This window comes from Lutra lutra, chromosome 2 (genome assembly GCF_902655055.1).
Source record: "Lutra lutra chromosome 2, mLutLut1.2, whole genome shotgun sequence".
In the NCBI taxonomy this organism is placed as follows: domain Eukaryota; kingdom Metazoa; phylum Chordata; class Mammalia; order Carnivora; family Mustelidae; genus Lutra; species Lutra lutra.
This window is the reverse complement of record NC_062279.1, coordinates 5,940,880-5,960,474: the sequence shown is the minus strand read 5'-3', so window position 1 is coordinate 5,960,474 and position 19,595 is coordinate 5,940,880. Positions and strand designations below refer to the sequence as shown.

The following is a 19,595-nucleotide window of genomic DNA, read 5'->3' as shown; positions in this document are numbered from 1 at the left end:
TATATCATGACACTCCCTTTGGGCCTGCAAAGATTCTGCTAAAAGGTCTGCTCATACTCTCTTTCAGAACCTTCCTGCAGCTGTGTTCAGAGCTTGCTGCTTCAGCCTCTGGGACACATCCCATCCTTCCATCCTGCAACTAGCAGAGCAGAAAAAAAAAAATTCCATATCATTTTCTTGCCCTGTACACACCTTGAGGCGAGCAAAAAAATTAAAATGAATTTTAACAGTGAGGGAAATTGTGCACATCCAGGCCAGTCAGTGTGGTAACCAGATCAGTGCCAAGTTCTGGGAGGTATCAGTAATGATTAATGATTAATGGCATCGACCCCACTGGAACCTAGCACAGTGACAGTGACCTGCAGCTGGATCACATCTCCATGTACTACAATGAAGCTACACATGGCAAATATGTTCCTCGTGCTATCTTGGTGGATCTAGAACCCGGGACCATGGACTCTGTTCGCTCAGGTCCTTTTGGGTAGATATTAAGACCAGACAACTTTGTTTTTTGGTCACTCTGGGGCAGGCAACAACTGTGCCAAGGGCCACTATACAGAGGGGGCTGAGCTGGTTGACTCAGTCCTGGATGTGGTGAGGAAGGAGGCTGAGAGCTGTGACTGCCTGCAGGGCTTCCAGCTGACCCATTCACTGGGTGAGGGCACAGGCTCTGGAATGGGCACCTTGCTCATCAGCAAGATCTGAGAGAGTATCCCGACCATATCATGAACACCTTCAGTGTGGTACCCTCACCCAAAGTGTCTGACACTGTGATCGAGCCCTATAATGCCACCCTTTCCATTCATCAGTTGGTAGAGAACACAGATGAGACCTATTGCATTGACAATGAGGCCCTTTATGATATCTGCTTCTGCACTCTCAAGCTGACCATGCCAACCTATGGAGACCAGAACCACTTTGTCTCAGCCACCATGAGTGGTGTCACCACCTGCCTCCACTTCCCTGGTCAGCTCATTGCTGACCTCCAGAAGCTAGCCATCGACATGCCTTCCCATGGCTCCACTTCTTCATGCCTGGCTTTGCACCTCTGACCAGCTGTGGAAGCCAGCAGTATCGGGCCCTCACTGTGCCTGAACTCACCCAGCAGGTCTCTGATGCCAAGAACATGATGACTGCCTGTGACCCCTGCCATGGCTGTTACCTCACTGTGGCTGCTGTCTTCCATGGGCGGATGTCCATGAAGGAGGTAGATGAGCAGATGCTCAACATGCAAAAAAGAATAGTAGCTACTTTGTGGAGTGGATCCCCAACAACGTCAAGACAGCAGTCTGCAATATCCCACCTTGTGGCTTCAAGATGGCAGTCACCTTCATTGGAAATAGCACAGCCATCCAGGAGTTCTTCAAGTGCATCTCAGAGCAGTTCACGGCCATGTTCCTGCACCAGGCCTTCCTCTACTGGTACACAGGTGAGAGCACGGAGAAGATGGAATCCACTGAAGCTGGGAGCAACATGAATGACCTTGTCTCCAAGTACCAGCAGTACCAGGATGCCACCGCAGAAGAGGAGGAGGATTTCAGTGAGGAGGCTGAAGAGGAGGCTTATGGCAGAGCACCATCACCTCAGGCTTCTCCATTCCCTCAGCCTTCTCCATTCCCTCAGACTTCTTCCTCAACTGCCCCTGTCCTTTCCCTCAGAATTACATTTTCTGCCTCTGTCTCTCTCTCTCTCTCTCTTTTTTTTTTCTTTTTTTTGGAGGGGCGGTGGAGGCCCTAGAATACAGTGCTTGGCACATAATAAGCGCTCAATAAACACTTGTTGTTTGTTGAATATCCCCTCTCTTCCACTCCCGGAAACCTAGATTTCTGCCATTCTGGGTAACCCTGTATTTCCTTTTGGTGTCCCCTTCTCCCATCTGTCCTGTTGGTACTTCCCTTTGTTTTTTAAGATAATTCTCCAAGAAGCTATGTCTCATCAGATCCCATTTAGAACCAAGTGCTTAAAACCCAGTAGATGGCCACCATCCTAAGCCCATGTGGTAGCCCGGGGAAAGGAAACCAAGCAGTAGAGGTACCTATAAAGAAGGGGTAGCATATTCTATTCTAGAGCAGTTTTGGAGAGGGATATCCAGCTCTTGAGTTCTAATTTCCAGGAATTTACCTGCCCCCTCAGCTTCAGGAGAGGTGTTGGCAGTATTATCTCTATTTTTCATCTTCTTCCAAGCTGTGTCCTGAGCTATTTCTTTTGCAGGGGTCTGCCCCACTCTGTTAAGCAGGATCCTTCCCTTTCCTACATAACCTCCTTCATATGTTGGATTCCTTCCTTTTCCCATGGTTGGAGAAGGGGAAGAGGGACTAGCCTCCAGAAAGACCCTCCCCATCGCCACCTTTTCTTAGCAAATACCCAGCTCTGCTCTGTAATACAGAAAGGTTTGTACTGCCACCTAAATCTTTTGAATCATTCTTCCAGAGAGGGGCCAACGAGACCCTCCCATCTTTGGCAACATCTCATTTTTTCCTTTGGCTATTCCCTGTAGGACAGGCTTCATCTTGTCCTACACTTCAAATTTCTGTTTTGTGTTGAACTTGCTTTTTTTCATATTGAAAATATAACATTGCCCCAAGAGCCAAAAATAAATGACAGCTGGAAAAAAAAGTCTGCTCATAGTCTTAGGGGGAATTCCCTTGAACATAACAAGTTGTTTTTCTCTTGCTACTTTTAATATTCTTTATCCCTAGATTTCAGTACTTTAATTATAATGTGTCTTGGCATGGATCTCTTTAGGTTCATCTTTTTTGGAACTCTCTGGACTTCCTAGACCTGGATGTATGTTTCCTTTCCTACATTAGGGAGGTTTTCAGGCATTACTTCTTCAAGTAAATTTTCTTCCTCTTTCACTCTTCTTCTAGAATCCCTATAATGAATGTTATTTCATTTGATGTTGTCCTATAGGACTTTTAAGCTATCTTTATTTTTTTTTAATTCTTTAAAAAATTTTTTTCCCCTGCCCTGTTTGGGTGAGTTCCACTGCTGTCTTCCAGCTCTGATTTGTTCTTCTACTTCATGTAGTCTGCTGTTGAGCCCATGTAGTGTATTTTTTAAATGCAGCCTGCTATTGAGCCCTATAGTGTATTTTTAAATTCGGCTATTGTATTCTTTAGTTCTGTGACTTTTGTTAAGTACTTTCTTCTATTTTCTGTCTATTTGTTGAAGTTCTCATTGCATTCATCCATTCTTCCAATTTTGGTGAGCATCTTTATGATCATGACTTTGAACTTTTTATCTGGTAAGTTACTTATCTCTACTTCATTAAGGTCTTTTTCTGAGGTTTTGTCGTATCCTTTTATTTGGAACATATCCCCTATTTCCTCATTTTGCTTGACTCTGTGTTTTTTTTGTATTCATTAGGCAAAACATCTACCTCTCCCAGTCTTGAAGGATGTCCTCTTGTATCTTGAAGAAGTGTCCATGTGTAGGAGGTTAACCTTATCGTTCAACCTTACACAAATTCTTGGTTGTCTTTTGAATCTTTGTGATTATCTAAACTGCCTGATTTATTCTTTTTAAGTTCCAACTGTTGTATTTGCCAAGATCTGTCTGTACTCCAAGGGGAAGTATCTCAAGAGTACCCACTGTACAGTCCTTTGGGGCCACATTTGTAAACCCTGCTAGCCTCTAGACTGGGCAATCTGAATGTGTGCCCTGAGTGAGAGTTGGGAAAATCAGGGCTCTAGTGTATAAACTCTTTTCTGGGAGGTACCCACAAGATGTAGCAAAGCAAAGGAGGGATGCAAAGATGGTGTACCTCGCCTACATTCCCTTAGAGCACCTCCATAGCCTCTAGATGTGTGGTCATTCTGAAACCTGCCCCTCATGCTGAAGTTATAGGATAAGTAAATAAATCATTGTCTTCCCTTTCTTCTTCTTCTCCTTCTCCTCCTCCTCCTCTTTCTCCTCCTTCTCTTCCTCCTTCTTCTTCATGCCCTAGGAGGTGGTAGTTTGCCAGGAACTGTCTCTTTTATTGTTTCCATCCCATGGGATCCTGAAGTACAAGTCCCCAGTTCACCAGAGCCAATGCCTAAGGGGTATCTCCTGTGTGGACTACATGTATCCACCGGTTTTAGTAAGGCAGGAGAGGAGTATAGGGCCAGGGCACACCAGTGGAGCATGCCAGTGCTAGTGCTGGCAAGATAGATGGAGAGCACAGGATTGGTGTCTACCAGTATCTCCATTCCTGGAGGGGGCCCCAATAATCCCTTGCCTCTCCAGAGCATGGTTTAAGATCAGCAAATGAATCTTTTTTTTTTTTTTTTTTTTTTTTTTTTTTTTTTTTTTTTGCAGATGGTTCATGTGCTTTTCCAACTTCTTTTGTGCTGTGTCCTGGGATTACTGAGTCTATGTGAGCCCTTTCAGAGTGGAATCTCAGTTCCCTAGGTCCTTGGGGTCTCCTGAATGTAATCCATGTTGGTTTTCAAAGCCAGATGTTTTGGGGGCTTGTGTCTCTGGTGCAGGTCCCTAGGGTTGGGGTACTTGATGTGAGGCACAAACCCCTCATTTCTTAGGGAGAATCTCCAGATTGTGAAATTGCTCCCTATTGAGGCTTGCCTTGCTGGGGGTGGGGTGTTGGTGAGACTCTATCTCTGTATCTCCTGTTTACCCTGATGTGACCCTTTTATCAGTTGTTGTAGAGAAGCTGTTCTGCTTGTTTTTGGATCTTTTCAGACCCATATGTAGCTGCAGAGTTGTGTCCATGGGAAGAGGTGAGTTTAGGATCTTCCTATGCTGCCATCTTGAACTGCCTCTTCCACTTCTTGATTATTTGGCTCATTTATTCTAGCTCTTGGTAATATGGGTGGCATCTTATCTCGGCCTTTATCAGAAACTTAGGCTTGGACATAGTATAGGTTACAGTTTTTCTTTCACTGTTTTACTGCACAGTGGGTTCTTTGGTCTGAGATAATACTTTGGGATATAATGTTAATAGAGAAAGCATCATGAGGGTCCTCAGAGTGTGGCACTTGTTAGGGCATGGTAGGCATAGAAGCCAAGTACACCCTGATTCCTCAGAGCATGGTGCCTTTTTAAGGACTCATTGTTTGTCTTTGCTGATAGTGGATTAGATATTCGGCAGTGTTTGTCCCTATGTTAGCTGTTTTCAAAGGGAGCTTGTGTCTCAGTCTCATAAATAGGTTCTTTATCTACCACTAAAGGTGACTAAGTTCATGGGCTCATTGCCTCAGCCCTATGGACACTAGGAAGGGAGATTTATACCTGTGACAGAAGTCATCCTTCCCATATGTTAAGAGTATCTTTGTAGGGAAAGCTCCATGGTGGTCATGAACACGAGTGTCAAGGATCTGCCTATTCTATGCCTGTCCTATAGGTTCAGTAATCTCTCTCTCATACTTTCATGTGTTCAGTCTTCCTATTGTTTTTTTCTGTTTTGTTCCTGAACCAAATGCTGGGTAACCTCTGCCTTGGAGTATATACCTCAGCCAGTTCTGTCTCCATTTAAAGTAGATCTCAAGTTCACCACTTCCAGCTCAATCCACTGAAAGCATCATTTTCACTATTGCCCTTCAAGGCCACTTCTGGAAGTGGCTGTAATGCAACAGTTTCTCATTTTCTGATAGTAACCACATGATGCACTGACCCATGTAGGAACTAGGCTCACATTCTTTCTTCTTTCATCAGTTGTTCATAAAGAACCCTTCCATATGTGAATTGACAGGAACATGTCATTATTTCGTGCATTTAATTTTCTCATACCTTCTGGATCTGCAAAGACTCTGCTCAAAATACGCTACTCATCTCACAGTGGATGGTTGTTGGGCCAGTAAGAACCAGTGCCTCAGTGGCACTGGTAATATCAGCTTCTAATGGACAGCTGCAGATATGTTGTCACCTGTGTCTTGTAGTCTGGGCATCAGGTTCTATGTGCTAAGTCTCCTTTCAGGGATTGCCAGAGATTCCAGACAGTATTTTTACCACCACTGATCTACAAGGCTATAAGGCCATGGAGCTTGCCCAGAGTCTGAACCTACAGAAACTCTCTCTGGCTTTGGCTGAACTTAAACATGGAGCTTTCTGAGTTCTCTCAATAAATGGGTCAGGTTGGATTTCCAAGTGTCATGCCTGCTGCCTGCAAACTCCAAAGAGGCAGTTGTGTTTTTAGTATTTACCCAAATTAGTTGAAAACCTACATCACCGCAAAACCTGCACACAGGTGCTTTGAGCAGGGTTTTTTTTTTTTTTTTTCATAATTGCCCCAAATTGGAATCAATCAAAATGTTACTCAGTTTTTCTTGAGTTGAGGTAGGGATGAAAATTCATAAAAATATCTGCTTTTTAAAATGGAAATTAACAAGACAATTATAAAATTTAGAGAGAAGGAAAAATAGAGTGCCTGGGTGGCTCAGTTGTTAAGCCTCTGCCTTCAGCTCGGGTCATGATCCCAGAGTCCTGGGATCGAGCCCCACATTTGGCTCCCTGCTTGGTGGGAAGCCTGTTCCTCCCTCTCCCTCTCCCACTCTCCCTGCTGGTGTTTCTGCTCTCGCTATCTCACTCCTTCTGTCAAATAAATAAAATATTTTAAAAAGAAGAAAGAAAAAAATGGTCAAGAATATGTAGGACACTTCTGAATGTACGTTCATACAATGGGATGTTATTCAGCAATAAAACTAAATGAGTTGTCAAGCTTAGGATACTAAGATAGACAAACTCTGGTCCATCCAGAAAATGAGATATTATTCAGTGCTTAAAAAAAAAAAAAAAAGCTATCAAGCCACGAAAAGACACGGAGGAGCTTTAAATGCATATTACTAAGTGAAAGAAGCCAATGTGAAAAGGCTTCATACTGTGTAATTCCAACTTTGTGACAAAAGGCAAAACTATGTACACGGTAAAAAAAAAAAAAAAAAAAGGGGGTGTATGTGTGGAAAGGGGGGTTGGGTTATGGGTACGGGGGAGCGTATGTGCTATGGTGAGTGCTGTGACATGTGTAAGCCTGGCGATTCACAGACCTGTGCCCCTGGGGCAAATAATACAATAATACTTTATATGTTAATAAAAATAATTAATAATAAAAAAATTAGTAATTGCCAGAGGAGGAAAAAGGGGATGAATAGGTGCATACAGGGGATTTTTAGGGCCATGACACTATTCTTAATGTTACTGAAATGGTAGAAGAAATTGTGGGGGAGATGAGATGAGATGAAAGTGGGTTCCCATCTTACAGATAAGAACTCTGTATCCTTCATGTAATTTTTTTGTAAACTTAAACTGCTCCAAAAATAAAGTCTATTAGAGAAAATCCAGAGAGGCCCACCAAATGCTATTCTTTTTGAGTAGTAAACTTTGGGAAATAGAAGGACTTGCCCTATATCTTAGAGGGAGTATTATGATATGTCCTAGAGCACTGGACCCTTAAACCTCTATTAATAGATTAAGTCCCTGTATCTTAATGGGACCCTCTGGCACCAGGGTACTTAACTACTTGTTGTTCTCCAGGTTCAGGCATAATGATTTAATCAATACTGGATCAAAGTGATGTTCAAAAGCATGTGAAGATAAATGAGGCCCCTGTGAACTATATTATAAGAGAGAGTAAGAGTTGGCATAGATGGAGTGCAAAACAGTGAATTTGCCCTCCCCATTATGTGAAGACAAACTGCTTTGTTTTCTTCCTACTGAGAAGGTTTTCACTAAATTATCAGCTGTCACATCAAGTGCCAGAGTCTGTGTCGATCTCCTGCAGTGATGATCCCAAATGTGGCGCAGTTGCTGCCATGGGCTTTACTGGGTTACCTTTATAGCTGTCAGCCCTCATCCATCATGCGCCACCTGAGTTTTGCAGGAGCCACAGAGGCACCTTGAGGAGGGTCCTAGGAGCTGGTGACCATATCCCCGCGTAAGTCTTGGATGGCCAGACCTCTGAAATTGCTCGGGGGATGCAGCATCGCTGTGTAGTGTCTGGTCCACAGTGGGGAATAGTGTCAGAGCATGGAGGATACTAAGAAATGCATGCGGATACCCCAAGCCTCACCCACTTTCAGGAGTTTAGGTACTTATACCTCCAGGTCCCAGCTCCTGGGTGTGCTGTGTGCTGACTGCCAGCATCTGAGTCCCTCCCCTAGAATTTCTTACGCTGAAGGAGCTTTCTCTTCCCAGATTTAGCCTCCCGCCCCAGGTTCCCACTTCTGATGGTTTATGTAGGAAATCCCAGAAAGCCTATGGAATAATGGTTAGAAATATAAGCACAGTAAACATTTAATCATACCATTAGACAAGGGAATTTATAATAGCATCTGATGATATCCTGTAGGTAGGAATAAATCTAGACAGTAGATGTGTAAAATGTCTATGTAAAAGTCCTAAAATTTTACAGAGATCTAAAATAATACACAGGTGAATCAATTTGTAGTGATTCTTTATATATTGTGAGCCTAATTCTTTGTCCTGTGAATACATAGGACTTAATGTTGTGAAAATTAGGGACACCTGGGTGGCTCCATCAGTGAAGCATCTGCCTTTGGCTCAGGTCATGATCCCAGGGTCCTGGGATTGAGTCTTGCATTGGGTTCCCTGCCCTACAGTGAGCCTGCTTCCCTCTGCCTGCTGCTCCCCCTGCTTATGCTTGCTTGCTTTCTGACAAATAAAATCTTTTGAAAAATGTACAAATTTTAATTCTTCTCAAATGGATGTACAGATGCAATGCAAATCCAATCAAAATGTTATGGGCTCCCCCCACCCCACCCCCTCCACCATGGAACTTAACAAGATGATTCTGCGTTTATATGGAGCAAAGATATGGCAGATGATGGTAGAGTACTTGTGAAGAAAAAGGGCGGAAAGAAGAGACTTGTCTTAATAGACTTTATTATGAATGTGTGATACTGGCTCAGGATCAGAAAATTGGCCAATAAACTAGCATTTTTGTATAAGACCGACACATGCCATGTGTCTGATCAGTCAGGAGAGGTGGTGGGATTCATAGAACTGGAGAATAGCTATATTTCTGACAATGACATTGAATTACCATCTCATTTATTAATGAATTAACTGCAGAAGAATTAAGGAATTAAAAAAAATTCTATTATGTTTTTATTTAAATTCAATTAGCCAACATCATTAGTTTCAGATGTAGAGCTCAGTGATTCATCAGTTGCGTGTAACACCCGGTGCTCATCGTATCATGTGCCCTCCTTAATGCCCATCATCACCCAGTTACCATTTCTCCTCACCCACCTCCCCTCCAGCAACCCTCAGTTTGTTTCCTATAGTTAAGGGTCTCTTATGGTTTTTCTCCCTCTCTGATTCCTCCCATCCTCTGTGATCTTCTGTTCTGTTTCTTATATTTCATATATGATTAAAACCATATGATAATTGTCTCTCTCTGACTGGCTTTTTTCACTGAGCATAATACTGTCCAGTTCCATCCATATTGATGTAAGTGGTAAGATTTCATCCTTTCTTATGGCTGAGTAACAGCCCATCATATATCTCGACCACATCTTCATCCATTGATCTGTTGATGGACATCTTGGCTCTTTCCACAGTTTGGCTATTGTGGACATTGCTGCTATGAACATTGAGGTGCTTGTGCCCCTTCGGATCACTCCATCTGTATCTTTGGGATAAATACCCAGTAGTGCAATTGCTGGCTTGTAGAGTAGCTCTATTATTAACATCTTGAGGAACCTCCACACGGTTTTCCACAGTGGCTGCACCAACCAACAGTGGAAGAGGGTTCCCCTTTCTCCACATCCTCACCAACATTTGTTGTTTCCTGTCTTACTCATTTTAGCTATTCTGACCAGTGTGAGATGATATTTCATTGTAGTTTTAATTTGCATTTCCCTGATGCCAAGTGATGTGGTGCATTTTTTCATGTGTCTGTTGGTTATTTGTATGTTTTCTTTGGAGAAATGTCTGTTCATGTCTTCTGCCCTTTTCTTGACTTGATTATATTTGGGGGGGTGTTGAGTTATATAAGTTCTTTATAGATCTTGGATGCAAATGAATATAATCTTAGATACAAATAAATTTTTAAATTATAGGTGAAAGTCTTTGGACCTTGGAGTGAACAAGTTGCTTAAATAAGATACAAAGTGCTTTGATTATGAAAGAAAAAAATGGTAAATGACTATGACAATAAGCTTTCTTGTTCAATAGTTATTTTAAAGTAAAAAGATATAAAAAATAAAAAGATAAAAATGAGTGCAAAACACAAGATTATCACAAACACAATTGAAAAGACCTATCAAGAATATATGCAGAATTTTTACAAAACAATAAGAAAAATAATTTCATAAGAAAAAACTTGGCAAAAGATAAACAGACATTTGATTGAACAAAACATATTTTGTCTACTAAAACATAAAATGATTTTCAATATCATTAGTGATCAGGAAAATACAATTAAAGACCTCAGTGAGTTATAATTTTATGTCCAAAAATGAAAAATTCTCAAAAATGAAAAACTCGACACTATCAAATTCTGTAGCAGGTATGAATCCATGGAATCTTTTAGACATTACTGGTGATCATCTCAGTTGTCCTAGCTTCTTTAGAAAACACATTAGTGTTAACTCCTAAAGTTAAATATTGACTGAACTCATGTCCCAGCAATCCCACCAAAGTGAAGCCCTTAAACATGTTCTTCAAGAGCTATGAACAAGAATATTTGTAGCAACACTGTGTATAAAAGCAAACACCTGGCCACAACCCAATAGTGCATCCACAGGAAAATGAATGAATAAATTGTATGTTTTATAATGGAATATTATCAGGTTGTATCTCAAACTGATTACAGTGGCAGTGAACTCCATGGATGATTTTTAGTAAAAAATTAAGTGGAAAAATGAGTCCCATTACATACATATGTGGTCAAAGTCCAAACCACTACATATATGATATATATGATATGATATGTACAGATGCAGTTAAACTCTCCAAAAAATAAAGTAACAATGAATATGGTTTCAGGACAATGCTTAACTGGGGTGTGGGAAGGGGAAGGGGTGGCATATCATCTTCAAGGTCATAGCCTTTATTTGTTTTGTTTGTTTTGTTTGGTGGGCTTTGTTTTGTTTTGTTTTAGAGAGAGAGCGTGCACATGAGCAGGGGTGAGGGGCAGAAGGAGAGGGAGAGAGGGAATCCCAAGCAGGCTCCATGCCCAGTGTGGAGCCTGATGCAGGGCCCTGAGCCAAAATCAGGAGTTGGACCCTTAACCAGCTGAGCCACTTAGGCGCCCAAGATGGAGTATTTGTAAATATGTTTTACATTATGTGAAAAAGTAATAATTAAAGGGTCGCTTATGGACCAGTGATGAAAGCGTGTCATGAATGAATAGTAGGGATAACCCTTTGCCCTGAGGTGCTAATGGGGAAAGATACAGTAACTCTCTTTGTACATACATTGTTTCATACATGTGTGAGTCTCTCTATTCACCATTGCAAACAGTAGAATTGTTAGTTATAGGATATTTGAATTGTAAATGTTGATAAACACTGCCAGTACTCTAGGTTGAACTTACTTGCCCTTCCTGGAGCAATACATGAACACTCCTATTAGCTCCTGTTTCTGTCAATACAGAATGCTGTCATTTACTTGAAATTTGCAGGAAGACAGGTGAAGCCTATCTCATTGGAATCACTGTGATTTTATTGTTGAGAATTATTACCTTTTATTTAAGATATATTTGAATTTCTTTCTCTGTAAAATGTCTTCTCAGCTTTACATTTTTGTCCAATTTCTTTTGGGCTATTTCTTATCAATGCTTAGATCATTATAAACTAAGAAGACTAACCTTTCCTTTATGGTAATGTTGGAAATACTTTTCCTTATTTGTTTCTTGTCTTTCTACCTTGAGTTTTTTTAATCATGCAGAAATTATTTTTGTAGTCAGATTTGTCCATTTTTACCTTGATAACATCTGAATTGTATGCCTTAATAAGAAATGGTTGCTCTCAAAGAATATAAACAACTTTATTTCCCCCCTTTTAGTACTTTTTGTCTCATTTCTCAAGTTTAAAAATCTGTCCCACTGGCTATTTCTTGGAGGTCAGTTGGAGATGGACATTTTCCCACAAATGTCTCTCTTGTTGTCTTCACAACATTATTGACATTTTTTCCCTGCTGATGAGAAACGTCATCATTATTTACTACAATTTTCCCTGTGCATCTGATGTGGGGTTTTCCACCTTGTTTCACTGATCTATTTATCTAATCAGCAGTGCAGCCTTAATTCTTTTAGACACTATTATACTGTCTGGTAAGGAATAGTTTTTATTATGTGTGTTTCCTAGATTTTACAGATAATTTTTGTAATGGGCTTCATTATTATTTTCACTTTATTTCATGTCCCCTTTCCCTTGAAGGGCATTTAATTTTTATTCCTCTTGGGCCTCCTGTAGACTTCAGAATTGCCCATGGAGACTTGCTTGGACAGACAGAGTAGGAGTGGTCATGGGATGGACCGTGTCCGACCAGTATTTCCAGGGTCTTCCAGTGTGTAGCTGTGTTTACCTCCAATCATGAGAGGTGCGCTCCTGGGTTAGGGACAGATATCTCAAACGTTTCTCTTTGCAGGAAAGCTTACTAACACAGTCTAATTAATCCTCATAACTATCTTATAATTTAGCAGCCTGTACTACCTGTTTCTAGGGGTTCCTTTTCTCTAAACATAATTCTCTAATATACTTTTAAAGTATACAGCTTACTTTTAAAATATTTTTTTTTTTTTATTTTATTTTATTTTATTTATTTTTTTTCATTTTATTTTATTTTATTTTATTTTTTAATTTTATTTTTTATAAACATATAATATATTTTTATCCCCAGGGGTATAGGTCTGTGAATCACCAGGTTTACACACTTCACAGCACTCACCATAGCACATACCCTCCCGAGTGTCCATAATCCCACCCCCCTCCCAACCCCCCTCCCCCCATCAACCCTCAGTTTGTTTTGTGAGATTAAGAGTCACTTATGGTTTGTCTCCCTCCCAAATCCATCTTGTTTCATTTACTCTTCTCTTACCCCCTTAACCCCCCATGTTGCATCTCCTATCCCTCATATCAGGGAGATCATATGATAGTTATCTTTCTCCGATTGACTTATTTTGCTAAGCATGATACCCTCTAGTTCCATCCACGTCGTCGCAAATGGCAAGATTTCATTTCTTTTGATGGCTGCATAGTATTCCATTGTGTATATATACCACATCTTCTTTATCCATTCGTCTGTAGATGGACATCTAGGTTCTTTCCATAGTTTGGCTATTGTAGACATTGCTGCTATAAACATTCGGGTGCACGTGCCCCTTCGGATCACTACGTTTGTATCTTTAGGGTAAATACCCAGCAGTGCAATTGCTGGGTCATAGGGTAGTTCTATTTTCAACATTTTGAGGAACCTCCATGCTGTTTTCCAGAGTGGTTGCACCAGCTTGCATTCCCACCAACAGTGTAGGAGGGTTCCCCTTTCTCCGCATCCTCGCCAGCATCTGTCATTTCCTGACTTGTTAATTTTAGCCATTCTGACTGGTGTGATGTGATATCTCATTGTGGTTTTGATTTGTATTTCCCTGATGCCGAGTGATGTGGAGCACTTTTTCATGTGTCTGTTGGCCATCTGGATGTCTTCTTTGCAGAAATGTCTGTTCATGTCCTCTGCCCATTTCTTGATTGGATTATTTGTTCTTTGGGTGTTGAGTTTGCTAAGTTCTTTATAGATTTTGGACACTAGCCTTTTATCTGATATGTCATTTGCAAATATCTTCTCCCATTCTGTCAGTTGTCTTTTGGTTTTGTTCACTGTTTCCTTTGCTGTGCAAAAGCTTTTGATCTTGATAAAATCCCAATAGTTCATTTTTGCCCTTGCTTCCCTTGCCTTTGGTGATGTTCCTAGGAAGATGTTGCTGCGGCTGAGGTCGAAGAGGTTGCTGCCTGTGTTCTCCTCGAGGATTTTGATGGATTCCTTTCTCACATTGAGATCCTTCATCCACTTTGAGTCTATTTTCGTGTGTGGTGTAAGGAAATGATCCAATTTCATTTTTCTGCATGTGGCTGTCCAATTTTCCCAACACCATTTATTGAAGAGGCTGTCTTTGTTCCATTGGACATTCTTTCCTGCTTTGTCGAAGATGAGTTGACCATAGAGTTGAGGGTCCATTTCTGGGCTCTCTATTCTGTTCCATTGATCTGTGTGTCTGTTTTTGTGCCAGTACCATGCTGTCTTGATGATGACAGCTTTGTAATAGAGCTTGAAGTCCGGAATTGTGATGCCACCAACTTTGGCTTTCTTTTTCAATATTCCTTTGGCTATTCGAGGTCTTTTCTGGTTCCATATAAATTTTAGGATTATTTGTTCCATTTCTTTGAAAAAAATGGATGGTACTTTGATAGGAATTGCATTAAATGTGTAGATTGCTTTAGGTAGCATAGACATTTTCACAATATTTATTCTTCCAATCCAGGAGCATGGAACATTTTTCCATTTCTTTGTGTCTTCCTCAATTTCTTTCATGAGTACTTTATAGTTTTCTGTGTATAGATACTTAGTCTCTTTGGTTAGGTTTATTCCGAGGTATCTTACAGTTTTGGGTGCAAATGTAAATGGGATGGACTCCTTAATTTGTCTTTCTTCTGTCTTGTTGTTGGTGTAGAGAAATGCAACTGATTTCTGTGCATTGATTTTATATCCTGACACTTTACTGAATTCCTGTACAAGTTCTAGCAGTTTTGGAGTGGAGTCTTTTGGGTTTTCCACATAGAGTATCATATCATCTGCGAAGAGTGATAGTTTGACTTCTTCTTTGCTGATTTGAATGCCTTTAATTTCCTTTTGTTGTCTGAATGCTGAGGCTAGGACTTCTAGTACTATGTTGAATAGCAGTGGTGATAACCACTGGACATCCCTGCCGTGTTCCTGACCTTAGCGGAAAAGCTTTCAGTTTTTCTCCATTGAGAATGATATTTGCGGTGGGTTTTTCATAGATGGCTTTGATAATATTGAGGTATGTGCCCTCTATCCCTACACTTTGAAGAGTTTTGATCAGGAAGGGATGCTGTACTTTGTCAAATGCTTTTTCAGCATCTATGGAGAGTATCATATGGTTCTTGTTCTTTCTTTTATTAATGTGTTGTATCACATTGATTGATTTGCGGATGTTGAACCAACCTTGCAGCCCTGGAATAAATCCCACTTGGTCGTGGTGAATAATCCTTTTAATGTACTGTTGAATCCTATTGGCTAGTATTTTGGCCAGAATTTTTGCATCTGTGTTCATCAAGGATATTGGTCTGTAGTTCTCTTTTTTGATGGGATCCTTGTCTGGTTTTGGGATCAAGGTGATGCTGGCCTCATAAAATGAGTTTGGAAGTTTTCCTTCTATTTCTATTTTTTGGAACAGTTTCAGGAAAATAGGAATTAGTTCTTCTTTAAATGTTTGGTAGAATTCCCCCAGGAAGCCATCTGGCCCTGGGCTTTTGTTTGTTTGGAGATTTTTGATGACTGTTTCAATCTCCTTACTGCTTATGGGTCTGTTGAGGCTTTCTATTTCTTCCTGGTTCAGTTGTGGTAGTTTATATGTCTCTAGGAATGCATCCATTTCTTCTAGATTGTCAAATTTGTTGGCGTAGAGTTGCTCATAGTATGTTCTTATAATTGTCTGTATTTCTTTGGTGTTCGTTGTGATCTCTCCTCTTTCATTCATGATTTTATTGATTTGGGTCCTCTCTCTTTTCTTTTTGATAAGTCTGGCCAGGGATTTATCAATCTTATTAATTCTTTCAAAGAACCAGCTCCTAGTTTCGTTGATTTGTTCTATTGTTTTTTTGGTTTCTATTTCATTGATTTCTGCTCTGATCTTTATGATTTCTCTTCTCCTGCTGGGTTTAGGGTTTCTTTCTTGTTCTTCCCCCAGCTCCTTTAGGTGTAGGGTTAGGTTGTGTACCTGAGACCTTTCTTGTTTCTTGAGAAAGGCTTGTACTGCTATATATTTTCCTCTCACGACTGCCTTTGTTGTGTCCCACAGATTTTGAACCGTTGTTTTTTCATTATCATTTGTTTCCATGAATTTTTTCATTTCTTGTTTAATTTCCTGGTTGACCCATTTGTTCTTTAGAAGGATGCTGTTTAGTCTCCATGTATTTGGGTTCTTTACAAATTTCCTCTTGTGATTGAGTTCTAGCTTCTGAGCATTGTGGTCTGAAAATATGCAGGGAATGATTCCAATCTTTTGATACCGGTTGAGACCTGATTTAGGACCAAGAATGTGATCTATTCTGGAGAATGTTCCATGTGCACTAGAGAAGAATGTGTATTCTGTTGCTTTGGGATGAAAAGTTCTGAATATATCTGTGATGTCCATCTGGTCCAGTGTGTCATTTAAGGCCTTTATTTCCTTGTTGATCTTTTGCTTGGATGATCTTTCCATTTCAGTGAGGGGAGTGTTAAAATCCCCTACTATTATTGTATTCTTGTCGATGTGTTTCTTTGATTTTGTTATTAATTGGTTTATATAGTTGGCTGCTCCCACGTTAGGGGCATAGATATTTAAAATTGTTAGATCTTCTTGTTGGATAGTTCCTTTGAGTATGATATAGTGTCCTTCCTCATCTCTTATTATAGTCTTTGGCTTAAAATCTAATTGATCTGATATAAGGATTGCCACTCCTGCTTTCTTCTGATGTCCATTAGCATGGTAAATTCTTTTCCACCCTCTCACTTTAAATCTGGAGGTGTCTTCAGGTTTAAGATGAGTTTCTTGTAGGCAACATATAGATGGGTTTTGTTTTTTTTATCCATTCTGATACCCTGTGTCTTTTGATTGGGGCATTTAGCCCATTAACATTCAGGGTAAGTATTGAGAGATATGAATTTAGTGCCATTGTATTGCCTGTAAGGTGACTGTTATTGTATATTGTCTCTGTTTCTTTCTGATCTACTTCTTTTAGGGTCTCTCTTTGCTTAGAGGACCCCTTTCAATATTTCCTGTAGAGCTGGTTTGGTATTGGCAAATTCTTTTAGTTTTTGTTTGTCCTGGAAGCTTTTAATCTCTCCTTCTATTTTCAATGATAGCCTAGCTGGATATAGTATTCTTGGCTGCATGTTTTTTCATTTAGTACTCTGAATATATCATGCCAGCTCTTTCTGGCCTGCCAGGTCTCTGTGGATAAGTCTGCTGCCAATCTAATATTTTTACCATTGTACGTTACAGACTTCTTTTCCCTGGCTGCTTTCAGGATCTTCTCTTTGTCACTAAGACTTGTCAATTTTACTATTAGGTGACGGGGTGTGGACCTATTCTTATTGATCTTGAGGGGGGTTCTCTGAACCTCCTGGATTTTGATGCTTGTTCCCTTTGCCATATTGGGGAAATTCTCTCCATAATTCTCTCAATATACCTTCTGCTCCCCTCTCTGTTTCCTCTTCTTCTGGAATCCCAATTATTCTAATGTTTTCGTCTTATGGTGTCACTTATCTCTCGAATTCTCCCCTCGTGATCCAGTAGCTGTCCCTCTTTTGCTCAGCTTCTTTATTCTCTGTCATTTGGTCTTCTATATTGCTAATTCTCTCTTCTGCCTCATTATCCTAGCAGTGAGAGCCTCCATTTTGATTGCACCTCATTAATAGCTTTTTGATTTCAAACTTGGTTAGATTTTAGTTCTTTTATTTCTCCAGAAAGGGCTTTTATATCTCCCGAGAGGGTTTCTCTAATATCTTCCATGCCTTTTTCGAGCCCGGCTAGAACCTTGAGAATCATCATTCTGATCTCTGGATCTGACATATTACCAATGTCTGTATTGATTAGGTCCCTAGCCTTTGGTACTGCCTCTTGTTCTTTTTTTTGTGGTGAATTTTTCCGCTTGTCAATTTGTCCAGATAAGAGTATATGAAGGAGCAAGTAAAATACTAAAGGGTGGCAACAACCCCAGGAAATATGCTTTAGCCAAATCAGAAGAGATCCAAATCATGGGGGGGGAGAAAGAAAGAAAAAAAAATTAAAAAAAGAAAACCAATAAAGAAAAAGTATAAAAAGGAAAAAAAAATATATGTATATTAAATAAACTAGTTAAAAAATGTTATAAAAGAAAAGGGTAAAAGTTAAAAAAATTTAGCATAAGAAGAGAAAAAAAATTGAAAAAGAAAAAAAAATTAAATTAACTGCAAGGCTAAAGAATCATGGGGAGAAAGCCATGAGTTCCGTGCTTTGCTTTCTCCTCCTCTGGAATTCCGCCGCTCTCCTTGGTATTGAAACTACACTCCTTGGTAGGTGAACTTGGTCCTGGCTGGGTTTCCCGTAGATCTTCTGGGGGAGGGGCCCGTTGTAGTGATTCTCAAGCGTCTTTGCCCCAGGCGGAGTTGCACCGCCCTTACCCGGGGCCGCGCTGAGTCATCCGCTCGGGTTCGCTTTCGGGAGCTTTTGTTCCCTGAGCGCTTTCCGTAGAGTCCGGAGGGCGGGAGTGAAGATGGCGGCCTCCCGGTGTCCGGCCCGGAGGAGCGGAGAGCCCGGGGCCCCACTCCTCAGTGCGCCCTCAGAGAACAGCGCCCAATGACTTCCATCACCCTGGCCTCCGGCCGCGCTCCGAGCGGACCGAGCCTGCGACCGGTTCAAGGCAACCCCGAGCTGAGAGTCACTCCTCGGCTCTGTCTCTGTAGCCGGCTTCCCTGTTCTAATACCTGTGAGCTCTGCGACACTCAGACACCCCCGATCCTTCTGTGACCCTGCAGGACCTGAGGCCACGCTGACCCCGTGTTGGCTTCACCCCGGCGATGTCCCTCAGCGGAACAGACTTTTAAAAGTCCCGATTTTGTGCTCCGTTGCTCCGCCGCTCACCGGGTGCCAGCCCCTCCCCCCGCGGTCTATCTTCCCGTCGCTTTGGATTCACTTCTCCGCCAGTCCTACCTTGCAGAAAGTGGTTGATTTTCTGTTTCTAGAGTTGCTGTTCTTCTTCTCTTCGATCTCCCATTGGATTTGTAGGTGTTTGTAATCTTTAGATAAGCTATCTAGCTGATCTCCCGCTACCTGAAGTAGTCTCAGCTGCTACTTCTCTGCCATCTTGACTCCTCCTCTAAATTATTTTTACCTACAAATTTTCATCATAAGCCTTTATCTGTAATTATTTTCACCTATGCCAGGCTTCAATCATAAATGATTATTTCCAAGGGTTCAGAAGGACTGTTGAGTCGAATTTTCTATCATACTAGTAATGTGAGTTCATGCAACTCATGAGTCGTTCTCTCCTTCCTTATGTAGGCTTCCTCAGCTGTGTATGTTAAGCTCGCTGACTGGGTGGGAAGGGGCACATGGCCTGGAGTAGGCTCTCCACTCCCCCTTTCCCAGAGGGCACATCCACTCACTCACTGGGATCACCATGAAGAACAAACATCAGTGCACCAAAGACATAGTTCAGTTGTTTATTTCTCTAAGTGAAATTCATGTTTTCTTGTCTACAATATGTGGATGATGAAATTAATGGCCTGAGACAATGAGAGAGAGAGACCCCTGGTTTCCATCACTGCCCCCAGTGAACTCCACCTGAGTTCCCATCAGTTCTGGGTTTGGCCAGCTGGTGCTTCCTGTGAGCTCGCAGAAGCTCACAGAAGTTGTCCTCTTGATCCTTGCA

The 19,595-nt window shown here is 41.1% G+C and overlaps 1 pseudogene; it reads left to right on the top strand.

Moving 5' to 3' along the window:
- The first annotated feature begins 377 nt into the window (after positions 1–377).
- Positions 378–6,052, top strand: LOC125093948 (tubulin beta chain-like; annotated as a pseudogene).
- The last annotated feature ends 13,543 nt before the right edge of the window (positions 6,053–19,595 follow it).